The sequence below is a fragment of the Heterodontus francisci genome, chromosome 3 (assembly GCF_036365525.1).
Source record: "Heterodontus francisci isolate sHetFra1 chromosome 3, sHetFra1.hap1, whole genome shotgun sequence".
Classification (NCBI taxonomy): Eukaryota; Metazoa; Chordata; class Chondrichthyes; order Heterodontiformes; family Heterodontidae; genus Heterodontus; species Heterodontus francisci.
Window position 1 is genome coordinate 99,081,812 of NC_090373.1, and position 18,161 is coordinate 99,099,972.

Consider the following 18,161-nt stretch of genomic DNA (forward strand, 5'->3'; position numbering starts at 1 on the left):
CAAGATGCCTCTTAAACGTTGCTATTGTACCTGCTTCCACCACCTCCCCCGGCAGCAAGTTCCAGGCACTCACCACCCTCTGTGTAAAGAACTTGCCTCGCACATCCCCTCTAAACTTTGCCCCTCTCACCTTAAACCTATGTCCCCCAGTAACTGACTCTTCCACTCTGGGAAAAAGCTTCTGACTATCCACTCTGTCCATGCCGCTCATAACTTTGTAAACCTCTATCATGTCGCCCCTCCACCTCCGTCGTTCCAGTGAAAACAATCCGAGTTTATCCAACTCTCCTCATAACTAATGCCCTCCAGACCAGGCAACATCCTGGTAAACCTCCTCTGTACCCTCTCCAAAGCCTCCACGTCCTTCTGGCAGTGTGGCGACCAGAATTGCATGCAATATTCTAAGTGTGGCCTAACTAAAGTCCTGTACAGCTGCAGCATGACTTGCCAATTTTTATACTCTATGCCCCGACCGATGAAGGCAAGCATGCCATATGCCTTCTTGACTACCTTATCCACCTGTGTTGCCACTTTCAGTGACCTGTGGACCTGTACGCCCAGATCTCTCTGCCTGTCAATACTCCTGAGGGTTCTGCCATTTACTGTATACTTCCCACCTGTATTAGACCTTCCAAAATGCATTACCTCACATTTGTCTGGACTAAACTCCATCTGCCATTTTTCCGCCCAAGTCTCCAACCGATCTATATCCTGCTGTATCCTCTGACAATCCTCATCACTATCCGCAACTCCACCAACCTTTGTGTCGTCCGCAAACTTACTAATCAGACCAGCTACATTTTCCTCCAAATCATTTATATATACTGCAAAGAGCAAAGGTCCCAGCACTGATCCCTGCGGAACACCACTAGTCACATCCCTCCATTCAGAAAAGCACCCTTCCACTGCTACCCTCTGTCTTCTATGACTGAGCCAGTTCTGTATCCATCTTGCAGCTCACCTCTGATCCCGTGTGACTTCACCTTTTGTACCAGTCTGCCATGAGGGATCTTGTTAAAGGCTTTACTGAAGTCCATATAGATAACATCCACTGCCCTTCCTTCATCAATCATCTTTGTCACTCCCTCAAAAAACTCAATCAAATTAGTGAGACATGACCTCCCCTTCACAAAACCATGCTGCCTCTTGCTAATAAGTTTGTTTGTTTCCAAATGAGAGTAAATCCTGTCCCGAAGAATCCTCTCTAATAATTTCCCTACCACTGACATAAGGCTCACCGGCCTATAATTTCCTGGATTATCCTTGCTACCCTTCTTAAACAAAGGCACAACATTGGCTATTCTCCAGTCCTCTGGGACCTCACCTGTAGCCAATGAGGATGAAAAGATTTCTGTCAAGGCCCCAGCAAATACTTCCCTTGCCTCCCTTAGTATTCTGGGGTAAATCCCATCAGGCCCTGGGGACTTATCTACCTTAATGCTTTGCAAGACACCCAACACCTCCTCCTTTTTGATAATGAGATGACTGAGACTATCTACACTCCCTTCCCTAGGCTCATCATCCACCAAGTCCTTCTCTTTGCTAAATACTGATGCAAAGTACTCATTTAGTACCTCGCCCATTTCCTCTGGCGCCACACGTAGATTCCCTTCTCTGTCCCTGAGTGGGCCAACCCTTTCCCTAGTTACCCTCTTGCTCTTTATATACGTAGAAAAAGCCTTGGGATTTTCCTTAATCCTGTTTGCCAATGACCTTTCATGACCCCTTTTAGCCCTCCTGACTCCTTGCTTAAGTTCCTTTCTACTGTCTTTATATTCCTCAAGGGATTCGTCTGTTCCTAGCCTTCCAGCCCTTACGAATGCTTCCTTTTTCTTTTTGACTAGGCTCACAATATCCCGTGTTATCCAAGGTTCCCGAAACTTGCCAAACTTATCCTTCTTCCTCACAGGAAAATGCTGGTCCTGGATTCTAATCAGCTGACGTTTGAAAGACTCCCACATGTCAGATGTTGATTTACCCTCAAACAGCCGCCCCCCAATCTAAATTCTTCAGTTCCTGCCTAATATTGTTATAATTTGCCTTCCCTCAATTTAGCACCTTCACCCGAGGACTACTCTTATCTTTATCCACAAGTACCTTAAAACTTACGGAATTATAGTCACTGTTCCACTTACGGAATTATGGTCACTCTCCATTTCTATTCTTCCTACCAAAGTGGATAACTTAACATTTTTCCACACTATATTCCATCTGCCATGTTCTTGCCTACTCACTTAACCTGTCTAAATCCCCTTGAAGCCTCTTTGCATCCTCCTCACCACCTACTTTTGTGTCATCAGCAAACTTTGAAATATTACATTTGGTCCCCACATCCAAATCATCGATATTGATTGTGACTAGCTGGGCTCAAGCACTGATCCTTCCGGTAGTCCGCTAGTCACAGGCTGCCAACATGAGAATGACCCATTTATTCCTACTACTCTGTTTTCTGTCCGTTAACCAATCCGTAATCCATGCCAATATATTACCCCCAATCCCATGTGCTCTAATTCTGCTTACGAACCTCCTGTGTGGGAACTTATCGAATGCCTTCTGAAAATCCAAATACACCATACTCACTGGTTCCCCCTTATCTATTCTGCTAGTTACATCCTCAAAACAATGATTTTTTTCAGTTCCTCATTCCGACTAGTCCCTTGGTTCTCTAGAATCCCTGGGAGGTTTTTTGTATCTTCCTCCGTGAAGAGAGACACAAAGTATTTGTTTAGTTTCTCTGCCATTTCTTTATTTCCCCATTGTAAACTCTCCTGTCTCTGTTATCTGTTTCTATGTTTCTTGCTGGATTACTTTCATATTTCATTTTCTCTTTCTTTATCAGTTTCTTAGTCCTCCTTTGCTGAATTCTAAAATGCTCCTAATCCTCAGGCTTATTACTTTTTTGACATCTTTATAAGCCTCTTCCTTTGTTCTCATAAAATCTTGCTTTCCATGTTTGGATCACCTTTCCTGCTGGGTTTTTGTGCCTCAAAGGAATGTAAATTTGTTGTAAACCATGTATTAATTCTCTAATACTAGCCATTGTCTGTCTACCATCATACCTTCTAATACAGTTACCCAATCTACCACAGCCAATTTGCCCTCATACCTTCATAATTTCCTTTGCTTAGATTTCAGACCCTAGTTTCAGATTTCATTACATCACTTTCAAACTTAATGTAAAATTCAATCATATTATGGTCACTCTTCCCTAGAGGCACCTTTGCAATGAGATTATTATTTAGGCCTTTTTCATTGCACAATACTACATCTAAAATATCCCGTTCTCTAGTTGGTTCCTCAACATACTGTTCTAGAAAACCATCTTGTATACATTCCAGGAATTCATACTCCACAGCATTAGTGCTAATTAGGTTTACCCAGTCTATATGCAGATTGAAGTCCCCCATGATTACTGTATTACCCTTGTTACATGCACTTCTAATTTCCTGATTTATACTGTGCCCTACATTACCACTTTTATTTGGTGGCCTAGAAACAACTTCCACCAACGTTTGCTGCCCCTTGCTGTTTCTTAGCTCTACCCAAACTTATTCTACATCTTGATCTTCCGATCTAAGATCCTCTCTCACTAATGTACTGATCTGATCCTGTATTAACAGTGCTACCCCACCTCCTTTTCCTTTTTGCCTATCCTTCCTAAATGCTGAATACCCTCGAACATTCAGTTCCCAGCCTTGGTCCCCCTGCAATCATATCTCTGTGATGGCAATTAGATCATACCAGTTTACTTCAATTTGTGCTGTCAATTCATATACCTTGTTGTGAATGCTGTGAGCATTCAGATAGAGTGCCTTTAATTCTGTCTTTTTCTTATTTTTGCAACCTCTAGCCTTATCCATTGGTGCACACTTAAATTTGTATGCTCTGTCCCTTCCTGCCATACTCAGATTAATTCCCTTATTGCTACTTTGCTCTCTTGCCTTGTTCTAATTTATCACATCTTCCCTCACTTGATCCCCTGCCCCCACTGTTTAGTTTAAAGCCCTCTCTACCACCCTAGTATACGACTCGCCAGAACATTGGTCCCAGCACGATTCAGGTGAACACCATCCCAACAGTAAAGCCGTCACTTTCCCCAGTACTGGTGCCTGTGCCCCATGAATCAAAACCCTTTTCTCTCACACCAATCTTTCAGCCACGCATTTAACTCTCTAATCTTTAAATACGATTACCCTACTCCAATTTGCTCGCAGCTCAGGTAATAATAGATTGAGTAGTGAGATTGATTTGAGTAGCTTGAGTTTTATTTTCCATATTTTAACACAACAAAGAACCTATGAAACAAATCCTTGCTGATTCATAGTATTCTGTACTGTGCAAACATTCCAAAGCAGCTGAATTACTCACAGATATATCCCATTGGAAATCAATAGTGTATAGATACCCCATTTAAACTTGATAGATCTTATCAGAAACCGATTTTTTATAGAACAGGAAGGTGAAAAAAATGCTTTTTTCATCTTTGGGTGAGAGGTCAACTTTCACATGTATGTTGACCACATGCAGCTTTACCCTTCCGCAACTGTCTTCACTCAATGACTATGATTATACTGTCTGACTGTCACTATTGCTGCATCCTTGGGTTAAAGCTTGTGGTCATCCATGTGATCCTTGCTGGTCTGTTAACTGGTGATAAATTGGTGAATGAGCCAGAACATTAGTGAATGCAATATTGATAAAACTGATGCCATCCTAATTAGATTCCACCCAAAATTCCAGCTCCTAGTCTCTACCGCCACCCACTTCTTCTGCAGGCTGAACTGGACAGTATACAACCGTGGTATTCCATTTGGCCCAGGTTCCACATCTATCACAAAACAATCTACTTAGACTTCTGCAGTATCACTTGCCTCTGACCTCACCTTACCTTCAGTACTGCTGGGTTTCTGTCGTGGGGGTTGAACGCATGACCTTCTGACTCAGAAGTTAGAAGTGAGAATATTACCACTTAACCAAGACTGACACCTATACACACACACAAGTTGTTAGGGGTGGGGGGGAGAGGTTAACACAACTATAGACTTTGCATGACTCATTTGCCATATAACTAGATTTCTAATAAATGTAAATTTACTTTGAGTTGTATTAATTTTTTTTTGGTTCTTGTTCTTTTAAAAATACAATGTCACATTATACCAGTGTTTTTCAGTAGTTGCATTGAAAAGGTCTTCAGAATTCAAATAAAGTAACAAAGTGGAAAAAAAACAAAGCTTGGATAAACTGCTGTTTCCATGGATACAGTTTTTTTCTGATGTGATGCCCTGCAGCATTAGCTTTCTGTTACGTTCATCTGCATTCTCAGTGGACCATCCAAACTGCAAGTTTTGCAGATATATTGTGAACCTCCCAACACTGGATTAATTAGATCACAAGGAGAGATTCTTATGTTCTTGAGGGTACACGATTGTTGCACTTACAAATATTCTCCATGGATGCATCTGATTTGTACAGGAGATTTTTTGGAATGCTGGAGACCCACTGTGTTCTTACGTCTACTCTGAAAGGCAGTAAGTACTGCAATATCGGAGTGTTAAGTTCAAGCTAACAACAGTACTAAGATTTGTTTACATATAAGATTATTGCACAGAAGCAGTAATGCACACAAGATACTGATGGTAAAAGCATTTAGAAAACAAAGAAGTAATAGCTCACAAAGGAGTTAAGTGCCTATTCCAGAATGTAGTTCTTAGTCTGTTGCAATGGTAAGGCTTTAGGGTGAAAAATTTTCTGAGCACTCAACAGCATAATGTCTTATGTAATCAACAAATTCCTCATGCATCCTTCAAAGTCCAAAGGCATTACTTCCTCTTCAGTTATTCTAGCATTATGTAGGCAGGAAATTGAATGGGCAACCATTCCACCAGATCCTTGTTCCTGTATTTGACACAAAAATCTTCTAGCGTTACTTCAGTGGATGCTTGAAGCGTCTTTCCAAATGTGGGTGGGTGCTTGCAACTGAGGCGGTAAGAATGGAGTGACATCCTGGGCAGAATTTTAACATGTGGAACCGTTTGCAGCGGGGGAGGCTGGTAGCGGATCTAGGAGGAGGCTTTGCCGTAGCTTTTTAACTCAGCCCACGTATTAGCATCCCACCACCAGGTTTCCCAACTAATCGGAGCGGGTGAGCGTGTTGACAACTCGCGCCTGACTGTCAAAGGATTTCTACTTAAAGGAACCCTGGCAGGGGTACAATTCAACCATTCTCCAAGTGTCAGCACACAGGCAAGAACTTTGTTGATGATATGCCAACGTGGGAAGCTCACCACCAGCACCAATCTTCCCCCCCACCCCACCCCCCCCCCCCCCCCCCACCACCTGCCACCACCCCACCCAGTTTTTGGACGCAACCCTGGGAGTAATGCTGCAGGCAATAAAGACCCACAGAGATGTGTTATTTCTGGCAGGTGGGAGGAAGAGGCCAGCATCGGCTAGCAAACAGACATGACTATTAAGTCGCGGAGGGGGTGAGCAGGAGCAATGTGGTCCCGTGATCCTACATACAAAGCCGAAAGAGGTTCAATGATCTCATCAGGGTAGGAAAGGTGAGTGGCATCCACTTTCGAGAGCTAACCCCCTCACTCTGACATCCCCAGCCTTCTCCTGCACAGCACTCATCAGACCATCACACCTCGCAGGTTCACCAATTCCTCTTTCTCGAGGCATTTCTACACATTCCCATCTGAACAGTTACCACTGACGCTTATTCCCATTTTATTGACAGCTCACATCCATCTTTCACTGTCACCCTCCATAAATGATGTCCTTCCATCCACTCAACACATTCCTCATTTCTCACCTTCATGACTCCTTGCTCGAAGAAGGTTGAACTCCAGGGAGAGGCAGAGACTCTCCTATCAGAGGAGGAGGATGCATTCGAAATCTTCCTAGTTGCAGAGTGCCTGGCCATTGGAGAGATGGGGGTCTCCTAGATAGTCGGTGACAGAATTAGATATCACACTGCCACATGGCACACAACAATCACTCATGTTGATTTGCTGTCACCCGTAACTGTAATGTGATCATCTGCACAATGATGACTGTGAACCCTTTCCCCTTTCCAGTTCTAATTCATGTTGTTCATCTCCCATGTGTCCTTCAAGTGTGACACAGGAGCTGGGGCGGGAGGAGGCCGAGGATCCTCAGAGGAGGTCCCGCACTCTGAAGAAGCACCATCTCATGACTCATGCCCACCCTCTGTAGTGTTCAATGGATTAATTGATCTGGATTTGATTGTATTAGTCTGTTTAATGATCAATGTTCACTGTGCTTGAGTACATAAGACAATGGATGGAGCTTAAGTGTTTATGAAACTGAAACTAAACAGGCAGGCTGGAATGCTCTAGTAAACTCAAGAGTGTGCTGAAATACATTGTACTGATATCTTGTAAGTGCTGAGATAATTTAAAGTGCTTTAAATAAACTAGTTGTTGATTTAGAACTAGTGTCATCTCTGCATTGCTCTGAGATAAATCATATATATAAAATATTCAGCAAACTGGTGAATACATAACACTCTCCACTAGCTCAGATACATACACCTCAATGGGGCCTCCAAGGCAGGTAGTTACGTTGTCACACATCACAAGTGAGCAGGAACAAGTGTTAGAGACAGGGACAGCAGCGGAAAGTCCCCATTGGAAGGTGCAGGACCCTTCAAGCTCTGCTCACCTGGACACAGATGCTAAGCTTCGAGGGTCATCAATGAAGAGAACTATTCGAGACCAGCAACAGAAAATGTGTGAGCAAAAGCAAAATACTACAGATACTGGAAATCTGAAACAAAACAAAAAGTGCTGGAAATACTCATCAGGTCTGGCAGCATCTGTGGAGAGAGAAGCAAAGTTAACGTTTCAGGTCTGTGGCCTTTCATCAGAACTGGCAAAGGTTAGAAAAGAATTAGGTTTTAAGCAAGTGAAGGGGAGGGGAGTGGGGGAGAGAACAAAGGGGAAAGTGTTTGAGAGGGCAGGAGAGATTAAATAACAAAGCTGCCCTGGGACAAAGGCAAAGCGTGTGTTAATGCTTGTGGTGAAAGACAAAGCATTAGTCCAGGGAGAGTATCAATCGTGGAATAATGAGCAGCTCTGACTACATGAAAAGCAGACACATAGTTAAAAATAAAATATTAAAAAAGGCCAGTCATGCTGTGAAGTTATTGAACTCACTGTTCAGTCGGCAAGGCTGTAGAGTGCCTAATCGAAAGATCAGGTACTGCTCCTCGAGCTTGCATTGATGTTCACTGCAACACAGGAGCAGGCCAAAGACAGAAATGTTGGCATTAGAGCAGGGGTGAAGTGTTGAAATGGCAAGCAGCCGGAAGCTTGGGTCATGCTTTCAGACTGAGCGAAGGTGTTCAGCAAAGCGGTCAGGTAATCTGCATTTGGTCTCCCCAATGTAGGGGAGGCCACATTGTGAGCAGCGAATACAGTATACTAAATTGAAAGAAATACAAGTAAATCGCTGCTTCACCTGAAAGGAATGTTTGGAGCCTTGGATAGTGAGAAGAGAGGAGGTAAAAGGGCAGGTAGTACACCTCCTGCGATTGCAGGGGAAGGTGCCGTGGGAAGGGGACGAGGTGTCGGCAGTAATGGAGGAGTGGAGCAGGGTGTCACGGAGAGAACAATCCCTTCAGAATGCTGACAGGGAAGGGGAGGGGGAAGATGTGTTTGGTGGTGGCAGCACGCTGGAGGTGGCGGAAATGGCGGAGGATGATCCTCTGGATGTGGAGGCTGGTGGGGTGGAAAGAGAGGAAAAGGGGAACCCTGTTGTGGTTCTGGGAGGGAGGGGAAGGCGTGAGGACAGAAATGCGGCAAATGGGCCAGACATAGTTGAAGGCCCTGTCAACCACATTGGGGGGGAATCCTCGGTTGAGGAAAAAGGAAGACATATCAGAGGTGCTGTTGTGGAAGGTAGCATCATCAGAGCAGATGCGTCGGAGATGGAGAAACTGGGAGAATGGAATAGAGTCCTTACAGGAGGCAGGGTGTGAAGAAGTATAGTCAAGGGGGCTGTGGGAGTCAGTGGACTTATAATGAATATTAGTGAACCTAATAGCTCAAGGCATTCCCAAAATTCTTCACCACCCCGCCCCCACCCCAGTCAGAGCCCCACATGTTGACTCCTGTCCCGAGGACAAAGTCTGCCCCTGCACAAGTGCAGGTGGGGCAGTCTTTGGCAGGGCATTCACAGGCTCCAAAACCCAGAGGATGTCTGCCATGGGCATCTGAGCAGGCAGAGCAGGGAATAAGCAGCCTCTCTCCAACTCTGCTGAAGCCATGGGGATAGCACAATGTAGGGGTAGTAGAAAAAGGAAGATAAAGCATTTGTAGTTGCAGAGGCAAAAACATTTGTGTGTTTAAATATCTGTCAATGTTTCCTCTTTATTGTAATTGTTAAGCACCATAAGCTTTATTTTAAGTCTCTATGGTCCAGTCATCTCCATTGTTGCCTCTCACCTGCTAAGTGGACATCAACCTTGAGGTAAATGGTATGACAGGAGTAGAAGAGGAGCAATGGATGTCAGTGAAGTGGAAGGATTACTCACTGCGGGAATGTTTTGTGTTTGGGCCGGGGTGGGGGGGGGGGGCGGTGAGGGGGGTGGTTGGGTGCATTGGGGCTATCACTGGTGACCAACATGGCTGCAACGCCTCAGGTTAGCTGCATTGTGCCTGTATGAGATTGCCCCGGGCATCTAGGTGTTTGGCTTTAGGGATCCTTGGCATTTTAGGCTTGTCCTCCTCCTGCTCCTCCTGTTGCTCCTCCTCCTCCGAAGATTCAGCAGAGTCATCACCTTCTTCCTCCTGCAATCCAATCCTCTCCGCTGTGCCATCTTGTTCAAGGCATAGCAGACAACTATAATTCGGGACATCCTTGCTGGTGCATACTGAAGGGCGCCCCTAGGTCTGTCCAGGCACCTGAATCACATCTTCGGCAGCCCATTAGCTTGCTCAATAACCACTCTGTTGTACTTAGTTTAGTTTTAGTTTAGTTTAGAGATACAGCACTGAAACAGGCCCTTCGGCCCACCGAGTCTGTGCCGACCATCAACCACCCACTTATACTAATCCTACATTAATCCCATATTCCTACCACATCCCCACCTGTCCCTATATTTTCCCTACCTATACTAGGGGCAATTTCTAATGGCCAATTTACCTATCAACCTGCAAGTCTTTGGCATGTGGGAGGAAACCGGAGCACCCGGAGGAAACCCACGCAGACACAGGGAGAACTTGCAAACTCCACACAGGCAGTACCCGGAATTGAACCTGGGTCGCCGGAGCTGTGAGGCTGCAGTGCTAACCACTGCGCCACTGTGCCGCCCTTGTTCCTGGATGACACTATAGGGCTCCTTACAGGTGCCATCAGCCACTTCCTTAGAAGTAACCCTTGTCTCCAAGGAACTATCCATTGAGTCTGCCTGGAGCTTGGAAGATCTGTGGTATACTTGACTACGCAGCCTGAAGGCATCATGGCAACTTCCTGGATATCTTGCAAAGGCGTGCATGAGTATCTTCCGATGTTTACATACCAGCTGAATAATAACGGAGTGGAATCTGTTTCAACTGACAAATACTCCCGCTTTATTTGAGGGCGCCTTGCTTACCACTTGGGTGCAATCTATAATTCCCTAAATTTCTGGGAATCCAGCCATTGCAGGAAATCTGAGAGACCTGTTGTTCTGACTGGCCTCATCAATAGCAAAGAGGCATCCCTGCCAAACATGGCATTGGTCACCTCAGAGATGCACTTGTGCACAGCAGATTGTGAAATCCTGCAGATAACACCAGTAGATGCTGGAAGAAGCTGGAGGAGAAGAAATTCAGGGTGTGATGACCTTGATGCATGTCCACATGGACCACTGGGAAGGAGGTCTTGTTCCAGGGCACTGCAGATGTCAGCAATCACCTGCCAAGAAAGTTTGAGCCTCCTGAGGCATTGTTGCTCAGTCATGTCCAGAAAGCTGATCCTCTGCTGGTAAACCCCGTGTTAGGGGTTTCACTCCCTGTGAGCTGGAGCTTTGTGTTCAACCCTGCTATCCTGTGGAGTAGAAGGTGACGAAGGAGAAGGCAGCTACTGCTCCTGTTGGTGCTGCTTCTACTACCAGTGATGTTGCTGGTGCTGCTCTTGTTCCTTTCCAGAGGTCCAAAGTAGAGCTGTATAAGCTGCTGTGAAGACCGACAGCTAGGAAGTACACATCAAAGGGAAAAAAGTCCAAGTTGACAGAAATGACCCCCAAATCATCTGCAAAGTAGTGAAACCCCATTCTGAGAATAAATCCTGTGAATAAAAGCCTTGCACATAGGCAAAGACACATCTGTCCTGGATCAGTATTAAAAGGCTTTCCAGCCTGTCAATTTCACAGCTCCATCAATCCCCGTGGTGCTTTCGCCTTGTTGACCCTGGCAAGTTTCACACAGCCCGGAAAACCTGTGCACGGCAGATATGGCCAGAATGCAGGGTTAAATCTTCAATCTATTGGTTTTTAACATATTTAAATCAATGCTCCAACTGTCTCACGGGCTTCCCACACACCTGCAAAACAACAACAGCTAAACGCGGAAGTCAGCAGGTTCCTGTAGGATTTCTGACCTACCGGCATTTATTGATTCTTTAATCTCCCCATGCGCACTGGCACCCGCCCTTGCTGGTTAAAACACTGTCCTCCCCCACCCTCTGCATATGCTACATTTACCACTGCAGGTCACACTTGGATACAACAGAAGTCCACTGTCAGTCGGCAATGAGAAAATTGGCTGCAACTTCAAAATAACAGAGCAGGGACTTAAAAGAACAAGGAGTTCTTTCTTTATTGGAGGAAATTCATGTTCATCAAGTACTGGATGTCAGATAAACAGTCTGATAATTTAACAATAGTGGAGGAGTCGAGAGCGGTTAGTCTGCATATGTATCGAGATGTTTCCATTTCATACAAGCACTTTCATGGTCATGAGAGGAAAAGTGTAAAACCACTGCCTTTGGAGACGCAGTAAATCATTTTAGTAACATTTTTTGCCACTCAATATTTCGCTTAGCACTGAAGCTGGTGTCCATTATATTGAGGTCATAATGCACCAAATCACTATAAAACCAATGTGCAAATGAGCTGACAGCTATGATGATCCGGTTAGTGGAATAACTATTGAATTTTTTTTTAAACTATCTTAACAGAGGCACGCTGAATGACAATTTTGCAGTTTAGTCCCTGACACTTTCTAAGGAAAATCCCATTTTGTAAACCTACTCAGGATTTGGTTAATTCACGTGTCCACTTGCTGTACATTTACAAGATGAACCAGTGGACTGTCACCAGCTTAACAAGTCACAGTAATTTTACAGTGTATTTACAGACGAATCTGAGGGCAGACTCAGAAGACAAGTTGATGGGTCTCTTGGAACCTGGACAATAAACATATCCCTGGCTTCCAGGACTATATGCTAAGAAGCTGTGAATCTGAAGGCATAACTGAAGCACATGGCGCCTGAATCTCCATATGTCAGCCAACGGTTGTCATGAACACTAGGGCAGAATTTGTGCAGCTTGTGTGGAGGAGTAGAAGGATTTATGCAAGATCTTCCATTGCCTTCCGTTATCTTTCTACAGACAGAGACCCAGTGGCCAGCTTCTCCTAGTGAGTCACCTCAACTGATATGAAAATAAAATTATATTTCTATACCTTATCATAACTACATGGTACATTTTCCATTTCCCAAAAAGAAATTAAGTCAACACAAGGAACGATTTTTAGAATAAACATTTGAAGGCAATGATGTGCTCATGAGGTTGATCATAACTCGCTGGTAACTATCACTCACAAATTATCCTCCCCTACTGAGTTGCAAATACCATTTAATACACAAAAATTCTACCTCATGTCTCCAAGATATGCTTCTATCCAACATGCAATAGAACACTATAAACAACCTGACAATAGTGTAGAATGGGATACCTCAAAGATAGGCTAACATGTGATCCCGTAACAGCCAATTACATTAGTGGCAAAATGTTATGCCGATTTACCTAATGTTTATGAATAGTCAACAAAGCAGCCACAGAACAAATCTCTAACTCTTCTGATTCAGGTTTCATTATTCAGAATTTTTAGTTAAAATCAGCCTGAGAACCAAATGCGTAATAATTCATTCAACATTAATTAAATACACTAACATGGCCCAAAATTCCACGATCATTAGTGGCAAAAGTGTAATAGTTTTAGCAAAGGGGGCCAGATTTTGAGTGCAGGTCAAATACATTAGATTTTTACCTGTGCTGAAATACACAGTAAATTTTGGTGCAACTGGGTGCTGGCAGAAGATAGGCCCATCCCCAAAGTAGTGGATATATGTCAATGAGAGCATAATGAGCTGTCCCAGGCATTCAATTATTTATCCCAGAATTACACGTGAAAACTTAAGCCAGCAGGAAAGAGAAATAAAAAATAAACAATGAAGTGGTTGAGCTCCAGGGACCCGGGTTCGATTCTGGGTACTGCCTGTGTGGAGTTTGCAAGTTCTCCCTGTGTCTGCGTGGGTTTTCTCCGGGTGCTCCGGTTTCCTCCCACAAGCCAAAAGACTTGCAGGTTGGTAGGTAAATTGACCATTATAAATTGTCACTAGTATAGGTAGGTGGTAGGGAAATATAGGGACAGGTGGGGATGTTTGGTAGGAATATGGGATTAGTGTAGGATTAGTATAAATGGGTGGTTGATGGTCGGCACAGACTCGGTGGGCCGAAGGGCCTGTTTCAGTACTGTATCTCTAATCTAATCTAATCTAATCTAATCTAATCTAATCTTTACAAGCTTTGACAGTCCACAATCTTTGACTGAAATATGGTCTTTGACTGCAGCAAACTATCTTCTCAGCGATGCTACAAAGGAGGAATCCTGGAAACTGCCTTTCAGCAGCTTCAGGCAGGGAACATTATTCTTTCCATCCTTCTGTCTTGAAGCCCTTATCAAGTGGATCTGTATGGTTGTTCCCATACATGGCTTTATAATGGAGATAGAGACAGAGAAAGAGGAAATGAGGCAGACATCAGGATAAAGATTCCCAAAAGAGAAGACAACCAACTAGGAAGCATTCTTTCACTAGGCAGCACCTTCCAAACCCACGAGCTCTATCACCTAGAAGGACAAGGGCAGCAAATGCACGGGAACACCACCGCCTGCAAGTTCCCCTCCAAGTCACACACCATCCTGACTTGGAACTATATCGCCGTTCCTTCACTGTCGCTGGGTCAAAATCCTGGAACTCCCTTCCTAACAGCATTGTGGGTGTACCTACCTCACATGGACTGCAGCGGTTCAAAAAGGCAGCTCACCACCACCTTCTCAAGGGCAATTAGGGATGGGCAATAAATGCTGGCCTAGCTGGTGACGCCCACATCCCATGAACAAAAAAAAAGTTTGTAGAACATGCTGCTCCCTTGAGAATGTGTCACGAGAGATCTGCTTAAGAAGGCAATGGTTCAGTAAGGAGACATGGAAATAACTCTGCCCTGTAGCAAAATGATCTCTAAACATCCTTTGAAATACAAAAAAAAAGAATAGTGCTAACTTCGTATTACAAAGTTTTTGAACTTTGCAGATATTAATTACAGTCAGTATTTTCTTTCATACTTACTCCTAGTGCCTCTCCATACTGTCACTTCTGGTGCTTCACTAAGGTGCTTATGTGGGTCAGGGATGGAAATAGATTTTGGTTGTGCTGTGGATTATGAGTCTCTTGGGAATGGGGTTGTCTTTGTTTCAGGACGTCTGAGTTTCAGTAGGACTCTTCAGCAAGTTACATAACCACTGCAGGTAAGCAGGCAGCCCTGGTCATGTGTGGTGCTATCAGGAAAAAGGATGGCATCATGAAGGTGGACAGCATTTGTGCAGAGACTAACATTTGACTACCCCTGATCAGTGAAATCTAAACTGGTATCAGTTAAATCCTGCAGACCCTAGGAAATAGCACCCCAGAGCTTTCAGAAGGCAGTTACTATCATTCTGTTCAAACAGCTCCGCAAGCCCAAAGACACACAGGATGCACTGACAGGTTTGGATAATTCTCTGTCCAGGCAACAGATGCAGATGTCCCTGGCGCTGGCAGTCACTCCAGATATTGTTGCATTACGTAACATCCTTCTGGGCTATTCACACAGAAGATGATACTGCACTCTGTTGTGATGCCACCTTTTTGTATCAAATGTTCCAAAATGGCCCTGTGCCACCACATGAGTGTGATGCTCATCTGGCATCCAACCTTTTAGAACAAGGCTCCAGCAATCTGAGTCTGCAGGTTCTGGAGTGCTTCCACTCCACCGCCAGATCCTACTATCACTTCTGACTCCTCCATTTCCTCATGTGTCATGTCTGATTGAAAATCCCTCATTATAACTATCTATATTCTCCCTGGGGACGATTTCTTTGAGAAAGTGAACCACAGGGAAACAGTGAATTGATGGTGTGAATGAGGATGTGACTGATTGGGCAGAGATGGAAGGTTGCTTGTCTCTTTCCTACTCCTCTTGCTACTCCTCAGTAGAATCTTGCTTTGGGTTGTTTAGAGGAAAATAAGGTGAAGAGATATAGTCGGCAGCTACGTTGGCAGTTCCTATGTAACTTTTCTATGCAACTGTTCCATTTAACAACAGTGATGGGTAAGGTTTTAGAAACAATAATCAGGGGAAAAAATCAACAGACACTTGGAGAGGTTCAAGTCAGTTAAGGATAGCCAGCATGGATTTGTAAAAGGCAGATCATGCTTGATTAATCTAACTGAACTTTTTGATGAAGTAACAGAGAAGGTTGATGAAGAGAACGTGGTGGATGTCGTTCATATGGATTTTGAGAAAGCGTTTGTTAAAGTACCACGTAAAAGTCTGATTAACAAAACTGAGGCTCATGGAATAAGAGGTCAGTGTCCAACTGAATAAAAAATTGGCTTAAGGACAGAAAACAGAGAGTCGTGGTAAATAGTTGTTTTTCAGACTGGAGATTGGTAGATAGTGGTGTTCCTCAAGGTCAGTGCTGGGTCCGCTGCTTTTTTTGCTACATGGAAATGACTTGGATATTGCAATACAGACTAGAATTTCAAAATGTGCTGACAACACCAAACTTGGAGGTGTGGCAAACAATGAGGATGATATGAACCGCTAGCAACAGGACATTGGCTAGCAGAGTGGGCAGAGAGGTGGCAGATGGAATTTAATACTGACAAGTGTGAAGTGATGCATTTTGGCAGAAGGAATAGGGAGAGGCAATATATATTTCATGACACAGTTCTAAAGAGTATGCAGAAACAGAGGGACCTGGGGGTGCATTGGCATAAACCTTTTAAGGTGGCAGGACATATTGAGAGAGTGATTAGCACTTGGGCTTCATAAATGCTCAACTTTTATAAACCTCTTGTTAGGCCCCAACTGGAGTACTGTTTCCAGTTCTGGTCACCACACAATAGGAAGGATGTGAGGTTCCTTGACAGGGTGCAGAGGAGATTTACCAGAATGGTTCCGGAGATGGGGGATTTTAGTTACAAGGTTGGGTTGGAAAAGCTGGATTTGTTATCCTTAGAACAAAGGAGATTAAGGGGGGATCTATAGAGTTGTACAAGATTATGGCAGGCTTAGATAAGTTAGATAAGGAAAAACTGTTCCCATTAACTAATGGTACAAGGACTAGGGGACACAGATTGAAGGTTTTGGGCAAGAGATGCAGGGAGAATATGAAGCAGGACTTTTGTTATGCAGCGGGTGGTAATGACCTGGAACTCGCTGTCCACAAGGGTAGCGGAAGGAGAGACAATCAATGACTTCAAAAGGAAATTGGATGGCCATTTGAAGGAAATAAACTTGCAGGCCCACGGGGATCGAGCAGGGGAGTGGAACTGACTGGATAGCTCCGTGGAGAGCCAGCATGGACTCGATGGCTGAATGGTCTCCTTCTGTGCCAGAAATGACTCAATGAGTTTTGAAGGTGCCCAATCCTGTTGCTTGCCTATGTGTTTGTACTCCCAAACGATTAAGCAGGCAAGCTGCAGAGAGCCTAGATAAAACTGCATTCCTAAGTCTGAGTCTCATAGTTTCCCAGGGCCTCCAAGTCTTGTTTCTCACAAGGGGTCAGAGGTCTGTTGCCTGGGGGATCAAGACCTGTGGCCTGAAACTCCCAGTGCAAGAGAAGTTGTGAGTATTGCAGAAAAGGCTGGGGAGATAGTTCTAGTTTTGATGAATTAGTAGCGTATAAACAGGCAAGAACATTTTTGTACCAGGATAATTGGTCAGTAGCTATTTCTGCCTGTTTTCTGCCATTCAACTGGTTCTAGAGATCCTTTGCGTTTTGTTGGCCCTTGTCATAAACTGCCTGGCAAGTCCCAAGTGCACTTATTTCAATATATGCTATTAATAGTCAATGACCCTGCTCTCCCAGGGCTGAATTTAGTGTGGCTGTTTGGAGTGGGAACGGAGGTGTGGGGGGCGGAGAACTGCGTTGGATGTGTTCACTATGGCCCATGGGAGATCATATTCAAATGAGAGCTGTGCCTATATTGGCATCCAGCAAGGGGGAAGGGTGAAGTCAGCAGCTCACAATTAATGCATGATAGAATAATCACTTTTACACAATGAAGGTTAATTTCAAAACCAAAGAATTTTGCATGATGAAGCAAATGTCAAATTTCAAACACCCGTGAAACCCCAACTATCTCCAGGTAGTCTTCTTTCTACATTTATATGTGCTTCTACGAGATGTGACCCCTGTGATAGCAGCTAGGCTGGAGGTAGGCTGCTGATCATGCTGCCCTGTGGCCTGGGATGACTTTGACAGCCGTCCTCTGGCTGTCTGAGGCCTGAAAGGCCCCGGCTGCCTGAGGGTTTCCTGCTGGAGCTGGCCTCACTGATGGAGGGGTTGAGGAGCTGGTGTCCACACTCAGAGCGCCTTGAGGTCAGCCTCTCCTCCTCCCTTTCAAGGCAAACTTGAACGTCCCTGCTGACCATAGAAGGATGAGGAGCAGGAAAAGACTCCAGCGCCTCGTCCTTTTCTTGCCTTGCCACTGCTGCGTCGAGCTCATAGCCTAGGCAATGATGTGAAGTTCTGCCCGCAATTGTGGGATCGAGCTCTTTTTGAGGGTCGCCAACCTCTTGATGGAGGAAACCATGCATT

General features: G+C 44.5%; 1 protein-coding gene across 5 annotated transcripts in view; it reads right to left on the reverse strand.

The window, feature by feature from the left end:
- Positions 1 to 18,161, reverse strand: part of LOC137358811 (A-kinase anchor protein 7-like) — a 190,790-nt gene that overhangs the window by 34,317 nt on the left and 138,312 nt on the right. The window contains exon 8 of one of the 5 annotated variants that reach the window (XR_010971341.1): positions 14,644 to 14,852. The exons of 3 other annotated variants lie outside the window; for them this stretch is intronic. The gene's annotated coding sequence lies outside the window, so the exon portion shown is untranslated. Of the gene's footprint in view, positions 1 to 6,817; positions 6,947 to 14,643; positions 14,853 to 18,161 lie in introns of all 5 variants that reach the window. One more of the 5 variants, XR_010971342.1, reaches the window with a different exon arrangement.